This window comes from Budorcas taxicolor, chromosome 25 (genome assembly GCF_023091745.1).
Source record: "Budorcas taxicolor isolate Tak-1 chromosome 25, Takin1.1, whole genome shotgun sequence".
Lineage (NCBI taxonomy): Eukaryota > Metazoa > Chordata > Mammalia > Artiodactyla > Bovidae > Budorcas > Budorcas taxicolor.
Genome location: NC_068934.1, coordinates 9325590 through 9337618, shown reverse-complemented (window position 1 = coordinate 9337618; position 12029 = coordinate 9325590).

The window sequence follows — 12029 nt, the reverse complement described above, 5'->3', positions numbered from 1 at the left end:
ACCCCTGGGAATGTGCATCTCGCTCTGCAGATTCTGCAAAGTTCCTGTTTGCTAAGGGCTTCCAGCCTGCTTTCCATCAAAAGTTATGACGGTGTTTTCATTACCTCCTAATTCTCTGTATTCCTCGGCTCTGGGTCCTTGTGAACGGAAGCAAACAATAACCTATGTAATGGTGTGTTCCGTTATTTTGGCTATTTCTTCATCTATAGAACTTGACTGAGTGCAGCATTTTCGATTTCTGTAATTCTAAAAAAAACAAACATTTTTCTCAGAGCCCTCAGGCTTGTGCTACTGACTTCATCATTTTTTCAGCAATCCCTGACCTTATTTCAGGATGCTACAAGTTAGGGTACTAGGCTTTTTTTTTTTTTTTTTTTCACATTTCTCCTTTTCATAAAGTGAGAGCATTGCCTTTTCTAAGCTAACTTCACTAATATGGTCCTGCTTTAATTACCTGAAAAGGGAAACATTAAATCAGATTTTATTTGCAGCGTTAGTTGCTCAGTTTGTCTGACTGTTTGCAACCCCGTGGACTATAGCCCCTCAGGCTCCTCTGTCCATGGGGGTTTTCAGGGAAGAATACTGGAGTGGGTTGCCATGCCCTCCTCCAGGGGATCTTCCCCACCCAGAGATCGAACCCAGGTCTCCTGCACTACAGGCAGATTCTTTACCATCTGAGCCACTGACAAACCCACCTTATTTGTAGAGGGTGTGCCTAACTGTTTAGTCACAATAGAGTCTACTGAACAAACCAACTGATGTTTTTTAGTGATCCAGATTGAATTATTTATCATTTATTAGAGTATTCCATGTAGAGACTTCCCTGGTGGTTCAGTGGCTAGGATTCCACATTCCCATTGCATGGGATTTGATTGCTGGTGAGGGAACTAGATCCCACATGCCCCAGCTAAAAGATCCTGCATGCCCCAATGGAGATGGAAGATCGTGCGCACCTCAACGAAGACCCAACATGGTCAAACAAACAAATAAACACATATTTTAAAAACAAAGAACTCCATGTGTATGGACTATATGCCTACTAATAATAACAACAACGTTTTGTAAGTGCTTACTAAGTACCAGGCATCGCTCTAAGCATTTCACACATACTAATTTATTCATCAAAACAAATGTGCGATAATTTAACAGTCTTTGTTTTACAGACAAGGACACTGAGGTACAGAAATATTAAGCATTTTGCCCAGGGTCACACACCTAGTAAGAAACACAGCTACAATTTGTACCCAGGCAATCTGAAGGCTACATTAAGTGTTAGGTCATGGGACATGTCAGTGGCTATCTAAGAAGATGAGCAAATTTTCAAATGAGGATTTATTATTTCAAGAATTACAGAATGTATCACTTTTTCAAAAAGCACCTACCAAATATTGACTCTCTGCCTCCACTGGAGTAGAAACTATGGAGAAGAGAATTAGCAAACCGTCCACATATACTGAGCGGATTTTAACCTAGCTGAGGAGATCCAGGTCAGGAAGCAACAGTTAGAACTGGACATGGAACAACAGACTGGTTCCAAATAGGAAAAGGAGTACGTCAAGGCTGCATATTGTCACCCTGCTTATTTAACTTCTATGCAGAGTACAGCATGAGAAATGCTGGGCTGGAAGAAACACAAGCTGGAATCAAGATTGCAGGGAGAAATATCAAGAACCTCAGAAATGCAGATGACACCACCCTTATGGCAGAAAGTGAAGAGGAGCTAAAAAGCCTCTTGATGAAAGTGAAAGAGAAGAGTGAAAAAGTTGGCTTAAAGCTCAGCATCAGAAAACGAAGATCATGGAATCTGGTCTCATCACTTCATGGGAAATAGATGAGGAAACAGTATAAATAGTGCCAGACTTTATTTTTGGGGGCTCCAAAATCACTGCAGATGGTGACTGCAGCCATGAAATTAAAAGACACTTACTCCTTGGAAGAACAGTTATGACCAACCTAGATAGTATATTCAAAAGCAGAGACATTATTTTGCCGACTAAGGTCCGTCTAGTCAAGGCTATGGTTTTTCCTGTGGTCATGTGTGGATGTGAGAGTTGGACTACGAAGAAGGCTGAGCGCCAAAGAATTGATGCTTTTGAACTGTGGTGTTGGAGAAGACTCTTGAGAGTCCCTTGGACTGCAAGGAGATCCAACCAGTCCATTCTGAAGGAGATCAGCCCTGGGATTTCTTTGGAAGGAATGATGCTGAAGCTGAAACTCCAGTACTTTGGTCACTTCATGCGAAGAGTTGACTCATTGGAAAAGACTCTGATGCTGGAAGGGGTTGGGGGGCAGGAGGAGAAGGGGACGACCGAGGATGAAACGGCTGGATGGCGATGGACGTGAGTCTCAGTGAACTCTGGGAGTTGGTGATGGACAGGGAGGCCTGGTGTGCTGCAATTCATGGGGTCGCAGAGAGTCAGACACGATGAGCGACTGAACTGACTGAACTGAGGAGATCCAGGATACAGATATGACACCCCTAAATAATACAATCAGCATCTAAACAAAAGATGGTAGAGAACAGCTTATCTGTGACAATGGAAATTATAAGATGGGAACATAAACTGTGGATCCACTTTGTCAAAGTAGTACAGTGGGCAAGCACTACAGTGTGAATAAATAAAAGGATATAAAAGGAAAATCTTGATACTGTGACTTCATTCAGTTAATTCAAACAATATTTACTGGGCACCTACTATGTGTCAGGCAGTGTACTTGTTACTGATTGTTAAGCCATGGCACAATTTACTGAGAGAGATTATAAAATTACTTTCTCTTGGGGAACTTCAAAAAGTAGGACAGTCTATAGTTAGCTATGCCCAGAGGCAGGGAGATGAGCTGGGTGATGATAACTGTACCTAATAACACCAGGCTGACCTGAAAGAGGGGTGCTTCGTGACCCTGTCTCTTGCTGCCCCATCGAGGATCACAGGGAGAAGGGTCTTTGGGTCACCTCAAGTGCTCACAAAAGTTTAAGACTCAAGCTACATATTTTTTATCATGTGACCCAGTCCTTCATCCCTGTTTCCCTTTTCTAGGGCTCTCTGGGAAGAGACCTGTGACCAACAAACCCCTATGTCATCACCGCTCTGACGGTCCCCTCTTCTCCTGGCTTTGTTAAAACCTGGCTTTTCCCTGAGACACTGCTTCCCCTACAGTCTCTCAAGACCCTGTTGTCTCTCCCACCGAGTGTACCTCAAGGCTCGAAGGTGGGGAGAGCCTCATCTCTGCTCATGCCACAGTTCATACCATTCTCTCACTTCCTCTCTCAAAAACTGCGGCTCCTGCCTTCAGCTCTCACAACTGCCTGTGGTTGTCAGCTGTCGGGCCCTCTAGCTGAGGCCTTTGGTTATGGGCTCCGGGTCCTGCTCTACTCCTGCTGTCTTCTGGATGCCTTCCACACGCCTATAGATGGACTGTCCACCTCCCTGGCCTCTCTGTTTCTTGTTTTTGTCCACCTTCTCAACCGCAAACATCCACTCCCCCGGTCACGCCCTAGACCTTGCCATGACGGCAGCTCCTCCCTGATTCCAAACAGCCCACTCCCTGACAACCGCCTTATCAAAACTGGTAGCCTACTGACTCCATCACTTTCTCTCCACTATCCTTCTCTCCATCACCTTCTTACCCAGTTCAAACAGCCACTTCCTGGCAACAGTCACCCTCGACTCCTTTGCTCAACTCTGCTCCTCCTCCCTCTCATACTCACCTAGAAAAACCTCAGCAGTCAGTGAACCAACTTCTCTGCCTTTTTTGGGCCCACACCCAAGCAGTTGAATATTCCTGAGGGAAAAAAGAACAAAGCGAAGTCAATCAGCTTAAACTGTCTTTAAATTCATGCTGCTACTGCTGCTAATTCGCTCCAGTCGTGTCTGACTCTGTGCGACCCCATAGACGGCAGCCCACCAGGCTCCCCTGTCCCTGGGATTCTCCAGGCAAGAACACTGGAGTAGGTTGCCATTTCCTTCTCCAATGCATCCAAGTGAAAAGTGAAAGTGAAGTTGCTCAGTCGTGTCTGACCCTTAGCGACCCCATGAACTGCAGCCCACCAGGCTCCTCCGTCCATGGGATTTTCCAGGCAAGAGCACTGGAGTGGGGTGCCATTGCCTTCTCCTAAATTCATGCTAACAAACCTCAGATGAGCTGGGCTTCTCCAGCAAATCTATTTCCCACTCTCCAAGCCAACTAGCTCATACCTTTTTCTTTCTCTTTAAACTTCCCCTATCCACTTTTATCATTTTCCCCTCTCAACCGAAGACCTTGATTTATGCTTCATTGAGAAAATACATGTTATTAGAGAAGAACTGCCTCAAATCACTTTCAATAAAATGTATACTGAAACCATTAAAAAAACAAAAAACAAAAAAAGACCACCTATGGAATGGAAGAAAATATTTGCAAATGATGTAACTGACTAGGACTTAACTTTCAATATACAAATAACTTATATATTAATAGTTCAACAACAACAACGACAAAAACAAACAAACCCAATCAAAACAATGAGTAAAACACCTAGACTTTTCTCCAAAGAAGACATGTGGTGGCCAATAGGCACATGAAAAAATGTTCAACATAGCTAATTATTAAGAGAAATATGAATCAAAACTACAATGAGATACTACCTCACTCTGGTCAAAATGACCATTATTAACAAGTCTAAAAATAATAAACGCTAAAGAGGGTGTAGAGAAAAGGGAACCCTCCTACACTGTTGGTGGAAATGTAAGCTGGTGTAGTCACTACGGAAAACAGTATGGAGACTAAAAATAGAATTACCACATGGTCCAGCAGTCCCACTCCTGGGTATATATCTGGGCAAAACTTTCATTCAAAATGATATATGTACCTCTACGTCCATAGCAGCACCATTCACAATAGCCAAGACATGGAAAGAGCCTAAATGTCCATCAACAGAGAAGTGGATAAAGAAGACATGGTGCATATATACAATGGAATAGTACTCAGCCATAAAAAAGAATGAAACAACGACATTTGCAGCAACACAGCTGCAGCTAGGGATTATCCTATTAAGTGAAGAATTGGGTTGACCAAAAAGTTCATTCAAGTTTTTCCATACAATGTTACAGAAAACCCAAGCAAACTTTTTGGCCAACCCAATAAGCGGGAAAGAGAGGAAAAAATACTATATGATAGAAGGAAATGGCAATCCATTCCAGAATTCTTGCCTGGAGAATCCCATGGACAGAGGAGCCTGGCAGACGGTGGTCCATGGGGTTGAAGAGAGTCGGACACGACTGAAGCAACTAAGCACGCACGCACCACTTATGTGTGGAATCTTAAATATGGCACAAATGAACCTCTCTACATACAGACACAGACTCACAGACGTAGAGTTGTGGGTGCCAAGGGGGAGGGAGGTGGGGGCGGCATGGACTGGGAGTTTGGGGTTAGTAGATACACACTATTACATGCAGCATGGATAAATCATAACATCCTACTGTACAGCACAGGAACTCTATTTAGTTTCCTGGGAGAAACCATCATGGAAACTAACATAAAAATGAATGTAAAATTGGCCTTAATTCAACTATACTTCAATTAAAAAAATAAACTTAGAAAATGCGTACCAAATCTTCTCTCAATTATGAAAATGAAACAACTGTCACTTCCCTGTCATTGTTCAACCCCTTTACCTGTGTGCTCCACCTCATTCCTTCTGGCCCTCTGGAGAACTACACTCCTGCCGTCCCCAATAGCCTCCACATCAGCAGTTCTCAAAGTGTGATCTTCCCACCGCTGGCTATTGCTCAGACTCCAAAACTATTCTTTCCCCAGTCTTCCCCTCCACCCATCCATCCATTAACAATAAGCAAAAACCTACCAGTCATCCTTGCTTCCTCCTGTTCCCCGCTCCTACTTCAAACCTGTCACAAATGCTTGTCAATTCTTCCATCATAACCTAGCATCCAAACCCTCCTCTCCACCTCTAATCTAACTCACCATTATCCCTCCGCTGAACTGGTATAACAGTCCCCTAACAAGTTTCACTGCTTCTGCTGATAACTCTCACAATCCATTCTCTACACACCAGCCAGAGTGATGTCTCCAAAAACCTGTATCAGAACATGTCATTCCCTCAGTTGAATCCGCTGATAGCTGTTCATTGCTCACAGAAAAAGCCTGTGAAGTGCTGCAAATTCTAGTTTCTGTGTCCCCAGTCTCAGGGCACTTTATTACAGAGCAAGCCTATTTATTTACAGTCCTTTCTTGGGAGCACGCTGCCCTTTCCACTTCCTGGCTTTTGCACTTGTTTCCTTTGCTTGCAATGCTTGTCCACCAGCTCCTCAGCTGATTACCACATTCTCACTCTTTCAGTCTCAAAAATCTTACTCAGAGAGACCTTCCCTGAGAATTGTATGGTCGGTGCCTTCTTCAGATTACTTTCTTGTCACTTATTTCCTACATGACATTTATTACAACCCACCACTATCTTCATTGTTTGTTTCCTCATTTGTCATCTGTTTCCCCAACTCGAGTGTGAGCTTCAGGAGTTCAGGGACTTTATTTCTTTTGGTCATTTCTGGATTTCCAGCACCCGGAATAATGCCTAGAAGAAAGCAGGTACTCAATCATCACGTATCAAGTACACAATGTGAATAAGTTTTTTAAAAAACTTTTATGTGCGGGTCCTTTGGCTATATTCTTAAAATGCATTACAGTATCTCATTTAATGACCATAACAATCTAATGAGGCATGGTAACTATTATGTTCACATGGCAGATAAGGAAAAGGAAGCTCAGGAGAGTTATTTGCTCAGTTACCTAACTGCTACCAGCTTTATCGAAGCGTCCCAGGTGGCACTAGTGGTAAAGAATCCACCTCAAATGCAGGAGATACAAGAGACGCGGGTTCCATCTCTGGGCCAGGAAGATCTCCTGGAATAGGAAATGGCAACCAACTCCAGTGGCTGTTCTTGCCTGGAAAATTCCATGAACAGAGAAGCCTGGCAGGCTACAGACCGTGGAGTCACAAAGAGCTGGGCACGACTGAGTACACACAAGCACACACAGAGCTAGTGCCAGCTGTATCAGTCATAACAAAAGACCACAGGCTGGGTGGCTTGACAATCAACTTGAATTCACTTTCTCATGGTTCTGCGGACCAGAAGTCCAATGTCAAGGTTAGCTGATTTGATTTCTGGTGTGGCCTCTCTCTGAAACAGTGTCAGACTTTATTTTTGGGGGCTCCAAAATCACTGCAGATGGTGATTGCATCCATGAAATTAAAGACACTTACTCCTTGGAAGAAAAGTTATGACCAACCTAGATAGCATATTCAAAAGCAAAGACATTACTTTGCCAACAAAAGTCCATCTAGTCAAGGCTATGGTTTTTCCTGTGGTCATGTATGGATGTGAGAGTTGGACTATGAAGAAAGCTGAGCACTGAAGAACTGATGCTTTTGAACTGTGGTGTTTGGAGTAGACTCTTGAGAGTCCCTTGGACTGCAAGGAGATCCATCCAGTCCATTCTGAAGGAGATCAGCCCTGGGATTTCTTTGGAAGGAATGATGCTGAAGCTGAAACTCCAGTACTTTGGCCACCTCATGCGAAGAATTGACTCATTGGAAAAGACCCTGATATTGGGAGGGATTGGGGGCAGGAGGAGAAGGGGATGACAGAGAATGAGATGGCTGGATGGCATCACCAACTCGATGCACACGAGTCTGAGTGAACTCCGGGAGTTGGTGATGGACAGGGAGGCCTGGCGTGCTGCGATTCATGGGTTCGCAAAGAGTCGGACATGACTGAGCTCCTGAACTGAGCTGAACTGAACTGAGGCCTCTCTTCCGGGCTGGGGGACAGCTGCCTTCTTATTACCACCCCACATGGCCTTTCTCCAGGTCACTGAACATGGACAGAGAGATTGAGCTTTCTGGTGTCTCATCTTCCAAAGATGCTAATCCCATGAGATCAGAGCCCCATCTTTATGATCTCATCTAACCTTAATTACTTCCTTAGGGGGCCCATCTCCAAATAAAGCCATATTGGAGTTCAGGGTTCCACATATGAACTTGGGTTGGGGAGAGTACAAACATTCACTCTGTAAAACTGATAGAGCCAGGATTCAAACCCAGACTTGTCCAGTTCCCAAGTGATATTCTTAATTGCTGAGTTATATTGACATGTTGCTTCTGGGTCCTTAGCTCTCCCCTAACCTGAACTTCTTCATGCCTGGCTTCATACATCGCCAGGGATTAGATTACTTCTCTGGTTTTCTCATGGGGTACACCTGCCTTGGAATTAGGAGGCAAAAATGCAAAGCCTGGCTTCACTTCTCACTACTTGTGTGACCTGGAGCCAACGGCTTAACGACTCTGGATATGTATTAGTTTTTCCATCAATGAAATATGGGCAATATCAAAAGGTACTCTAGGAACTTCCTCCAGTTGTGAGGGAGAAAACAGTCCTCATGGGAATCCACTGAAGGTCTTGGAACAAACATACTGCATGATTCCAATGCCTTGTTGTTATGAATATCTTCCTGAGTAACATTAACACTTTGCATAGATGGGCATGAAAAAACTGCTCCCAGGCCAGCATGGTGATACAGCCTGTGGGAAGGGACCTCTCAAGGCTGTGACTAGTATTTTCCCCTTCCTCTTCATGCTGAATCATCACTGTGCTTTTGTTTTGCTTGAATTAAGTATTTTTCTATTTGGCTTAGTTGCTTTCCAGGCTGGGAGGGACTGCCTTAAGGGGATCATTCCAGAAGGCAGCCTGTCTGGAAGTTCTCAGCAATGTCATTTATCTACTTGAGATCCAGTTCAATTCAGTTCAGTTGCTCAGTCGTGTCCGACTCTTTGCAACCCCATGAATCACAGCACGCCAGGCCTACCTGTCCATCACCAACTCCTGGAGTTCACTCAGACACTCATCCATCGAGTCAGTGATGCCATCCAGCCATCTCATCCTCTGTCGTCCCCTTCTCCTGCCCCCAATCCCTCCCACCATCAGAGTCTTTTCCAAAGAGTCAACTCTTCACATGAGGTGGCCAAAGTACTGGAGTTTCAGCTTTAGCATCATTCCTTCCAAAGAAATCCCAGGGCTGATCTCCTTTAGAATGGACTGGTTGGATCTCCTTGCAGTCCAAGGGACTCTCAGGAGTCTTCTCCAACACCACAGTTCAAAAGCATTAATTCTTCAGTGCTCAGCCTTTTTCACAGTCCAACTCTCACATCCATACATGACTACTGGAAAAACCATAGCCTTGACTAGATGGACCTAAGTCAGCAAAGTAATGTCTCAGCTTTTCAATATGCTATATAGATGGTCATAACTTTCCTTCCAAGGAATAAGCATCTTTTAATTTCATGGCTGTAGTCACCATTTGCAGCGATTTTGGAGACCAAAAAATAAAGTCTGACACTGTTTCCACTGTCTCCCCATCTATTTCCCATGAAGTGATGGGACCAGACGCCATGATCTTTGTTTTCTGAATGTTGAGCTTTAAGCCAACTTTTTCACTCTCCTCTTTCACTTTCATCAAGAGGCTTTTGAGTTCCTCTTCACTTTCTGCCATAAGGGTGGTGTCATCTGCATATCTGAGGTTATTGATATTTCTCCCTGCAATCTTGATTCCAGCTTGTGTTTCTTCCAGCCTAGCGTTTCTCATGCTGTACTCTGCATAGAAGTTAAATAAGCAGGGTGACAATATACAGCCTTGACGTACTCCTTTTCCTATTTGGAACCAGTCTGTTGTTCCATGTCCAGTTCTAACTGTTGCTTCCTGACCTGCATGTAGGGTAAATAAGAACAATAAAAATGACAACCTAATAGTCAACATTTACACTGCATTAAATACTTCGGCCACTTGATGTAAAGAGCTGACTCACTGGAAAAGACCCTTATGCTGAGAAAGACTGAGGGTAGGAAGAGAAGAGGACAACAGAGGATGAGATGGTTGGATGGCATCACGGACTCAACGGATATGAATTTGAGCAAACTCTGGGAAATAGCGAAGGACAGGGAAGCCCGGCGTGCTGTAGTCCATGGGGTCACAAAGAGTCAGACACGACTTAGAGACTGAACAACATACAGCATTAACTATATACCAGGCACTGATCTAAGCACTACGCAGATATGAATTTATTTACTCTCTACAATATCTTCTGTAACCACACCTAGAAATAAGTGATAGCATTAATGAGACACTACAGTAATCAGTCCCACAGCTAGTAAACACCTGGGCTGGGATTTGAACCAAGGGACTCTGGCTCTACACTCCATGCACAAGGCCTCTCCTAGCATCTATCATTCCTCCCTGCCTGGCCTGTAGTCCCAGGATGTGGGGCCATCCCCCAGGACAGGGGAAGCACAGGGTCATGTGGGAGGGGAGGGGAGTACGTCAGGGAGCATCCACCTAGGATTGGAAGCAGAAGCCAGAAGTCTGGGTACAACTGCCAACTAGGAGGTTGTGGTAGGTGGCTCTCTGAGGGCTCCAGGCACCCTGTGCTTTCTACTGTTGCAGCACTAAGCAGCCTGCATCCCAACTCTGGGCTCATTATCAAGGCCAGGAGTTCCTCCAGGGATGGCGTCTAGATGAGATCGGTGATCCCTCAGTAGCAGGGGGGACAGGGGCCTGGTCCATCACTGAACTACTGGGTTTTTATTTTGTAATTAATTAATTGGCCATACCACACAACATGCAAGATCTTCCCTGACCAGTGATCGAACGCATGCCCCCTGCATTGGGAGTGCAGAGTTTTAACCACTAGATCACCAGGGAAGTTCTATTTTTATTTTTTTATTTATATTTTGTCCATGCACCCTGTGGGATCTTAGTTCCCTGACCAGGGATTGGTCAGGGTGCAGAGTCTTAACCACTGGACTAAACTGCCCATCACTAAACTATTGTGATCCTGGGCCTAAAAAAAAATGCGCTTATGAAATGAGTAATGAAGTAGGCCCACAAATACCACTGCAAGCACTGGCACAATGGTTTTGAATCTTTTATTCCTGCTTAGTGTAAAGGCCCTGAAACAAGTTACTTGAGAATTTTGAGAATATTCTCAGGTCCCAAACCTGCAATTCTGATTCATTTGGTTCAGATGGTTCTTAAAAACATTTTTACTGGAATATAATGGACAACCAGAAAAGTGTACATAAGTGAACAGCGTGCTGAATTTTCACAAACTGAATGTATCTATGCACCCTGCACCAAGGTCAAGAAACAGAATATTAGTGGAACAGTTTTGGGGAGTTTTAAACGTACAATCCTGATCGTTCTTATGCAGATCTCCTGAACACTGAGAAACACCGCAGGATTGCTTAGCACTAAAACTGTTAAAACGGAACGAGCCTGCACGTGCATTTTTGAGGATGACAAGGACAGGAGAAGGGAAGCACTGCTTGTTGGGGACAACAGAGGGTGGCATGACTCCTGGGGTCATGAAATAGAGAAGGCCAACTAAGTCACCAACTGGCTTGGTGGATATGAAAAGCAGAGCTCATAAGCTCCCAACACCTGATGAGGGGCCCTGATGACTCAATGGGAGAGAAGTCCATGGATGCCAGGTCCAGGCCTTCAGTTTATCAGCCGCTAAAGCAAACAAGCTTTCAGAGCAAAGACAGAGAGGCCCCATGGATGTAATCACTGAGTCACCCATTTCCAAAACAATGGGAGTGCCTCCTCTATCTGAACCAGACTGGATGAGACCTTCAGAAATTCTTTTTCAGTTTCAATCACAATTTCTCACACACACCCAGATCTTGGTTGGGTACCAAGAGTTGCTCTGGAATGTTCTTTCCCATGCTTTCAATTGAGGTCTTTCACTATGGGTTGGACTCATTCGCTGTCTTTTTCCTCCTGTTTTTCCTTTCTTCAGAATTTTTTGATTCCTGATGTTCAGCCTAGAAGCTATGAGCCTGAACTTCTACAAAAATAAAGAAATTTGGTGATGGGAAGAGAAGAGAAGGCTTCATTCCGGTTATCTCTTGATCACCCATCCGTGGATTCATGGAGGTCTGATATCAGCCTGAGTATTCCAAGCTGTTGAGTTTTCC